Source organism: Rattus norvegicus, chromosome 2 (genome assembly GCF_036323735.1).
Source record: "Rattus norvegicus strain BN/NHsdMcwi chromosome 2, GRCr8, whole genome shotgun sequence".
Lineage (NCBI taxonomy): Eukaryota > Metazoa > Chordata > Mammalia > Rodentia > Muridae > Rattus > Rattus norvegicus.
Window position 1 is genome coordinate 53,576,198 of NC_086020.1, and position 2,570 is coordinate 53,578,767.

A 2,570-nucleotide genomic window follows, 5' to 3' on the forward strand; every position below is an offset into this window, starting at 1 on the left:
CCGTGGGATGTGGGAGCCCCCGCCCTTAATCCAAGCACTGTGGTGGTGAATGAATCAGTGGATCTCTGTGAGTAACCTCGTCTACAAACTTAGTTCAAGGACAGCCAGGGGTATTATAGGGAAACCTTGGCTCACAGGACCAAGAACAATAGCCACAATAACAATGATTTGTGTCTTGATTGCTCCATATCCAGATTAAAGGCCTGGGTCTTTCAAGGTCATAGAGATCTGCATTAAAAAAGCAAGTTTTCCTACCTCTAAGACATGGATTACTTTCTACAAATTAATCAAAAATCCACTGCAGGTGTGTTGTCTAATTTTGGATTTTGCTTAATTTGAGATGTAATCAAGTTGACAACAAAGAATAGCCACCATTCTCAGATTCACAGAGTGTTTCTCTGTTTATCTCTGCCTGTTGTGATGGTCACTTTGTACAACAAGCAGGACACAAACTCAAAGATCACCCTGCCTCTCCCTACCTTGTGCTGAGATCAAAGGCATGAGTCACCAGGTCCTACTTAGAAGTCCTGTTAATAGGCCTTAGGTCAGCTGGAGTCCTGGGTGGTTGCAGATCCTGTATTCTCAACAGAGAAATGGTTAGGGGAAAGCAGGTAAGTGTAATGATGAATTTCAGGACATGGAATCTCCTCTCACCTCTCCACTGCCCTAACCCCTCTTTCTAACTCTCATTTTATTTCCTGTGTTTGAAATGAATACACGTAACATTTCCATCCTCCAGTCTTTTGTGTCGGGACTGAGGCAGGCAGGGATCTGCTCAGATAGCAGGACTCTAGGGTGCCCTACGCTGGAGTCATATTTGCAGGGAATCAGACAGTAAGACTGGAAAGTCGTTTCTTGAAGAACTGTCAGACCTGAGGTCTCTAAGTCGGGGACATCAAGGGCAGAAAGCCATGGCTCCAGATCTGATCATGGCAGCACTGGAGGAGGCCAGGAGCCACTGGTGCAGAATCCCAAGTCAGCTTCTTAACCCAGAGAACCAAAAAGCCAGCTCTACTGCTGTAGGCCCAGGCACACCAGGACAGCAGCAGTGTGTTCCCTGGGACAGATCACAGGAGCCTTCTGTACTCATACTGTGTGGTATTCATACTGCTGAAAGAGGTGAGGGAGGCAAGCAAAGGACTCTGAATCCTGATGTTTACAAATCCACAATGCAGACAAAGAAAGAAAAGGCAAAAGTTGGTCTTTGAGTATGTAAAACAGAAGCAACAAGAAGGAGGGGAGGGTGAGAAGAGAAAAGACCAAAGGACACTGCACTAATCAAGTCTGTGGAAGGACAGGGCTCTCCTGCTGGTGTGGGAATCTCTGAGTGAAAACATCACCCCTCACTCTGGCACTGTGTTGCCCCCCTGTCAGTCCAGCATTCTGCTGGTGGCCTTGGATGGTCAGGGAGTGGAGCTTCCTTCTGAGCCTGTGTCCTAGGAAGTAGTAGTGCTCAGATCCGAAATACAAAAGTCCCTTTCCCTGCCACCTAGATCTGTGGAGAACAAATGCATCCAAACATTTAAAATAGGGCTTCCCCTAGAGCCAACATTTCTCAATAGTTAAGAGCACTCACTGCATTTGCTGGGCCATGATAGTCTCCTGCACTCCTGAATGGCTGCAGTAGTGAAATGTGTCTCCAGCGCCAACCAAGACCAGAGAACCTCAGGACTACAGATCCTGGGAGGATCTGCCTCAGGGAATCTTCTAGCAGTTAGGGAAAGTGCAGAGGGAATCTCAGACTGGATTCCCCTAATCAAGGAAGGCAGAGACCACGCAGAATAAGCTTTGGTCCTTGGCAAAAATCAGATTTATCCAAACAAGTCCTGCAACCAGCTAGTGTCTGCTGGTGTGGGACAAGGAGGAGTGCAGTCAAGGGAGAAATCAACCATTCTTCCCTTAAAATTTAAGAACCTGGGGGGCTGGAGAGATGACTCAACAGTTAAGAGCACTGTTCTTCCAGACATCCTGAGTCCAATTCCCAGCAACCACATGGTGGCTCAAAACCACATGTAAGGTGTCCGTTGCCCTCTTCTGGTGTGTCTAAGGAGAGCAACAGTGTATTATTAGTCAGGTTTTCATTTTGTGGTCCAGACTGATAAGTCTGAACGGGTTCAATCTATTTACATCATATCTGAGACTGGTGTCTGAGTGGTTAGTGCACAGCTAATCCCAGGCCCCAACAACCTCACTGTTGACCACATCCAAGAGAAACCCACTGAGTTCTGGGTTGGAGTGTGTCCGAGTCAGGTTCTCAACATAGTGGTTTCATTTTATTTTCGAGTCCTCTCTGCTCTTGAAGATTTGTAAATTGTTAAAATTTCTGTTTCGTGGGTTTCCTTCAGAGTGCCATTTGAATCACATTTGTGGTCCAGTAAGATTTCCTAGGAATCTGATCCCCACCCCCCTGGAAATCTACATACAAAATAAATGTTTGCAACAAATCTGTCAAGGCTTAGGTTCTTTTCTTGTGCCAACAGTCCTGTGGGGATGAACTCTCTAGGGCGCCAGAGCAGTATTCTGTTGGCTGGATACTCTCTCTCTCTCTCTCTCTCTCTCTCTCTCTCTCT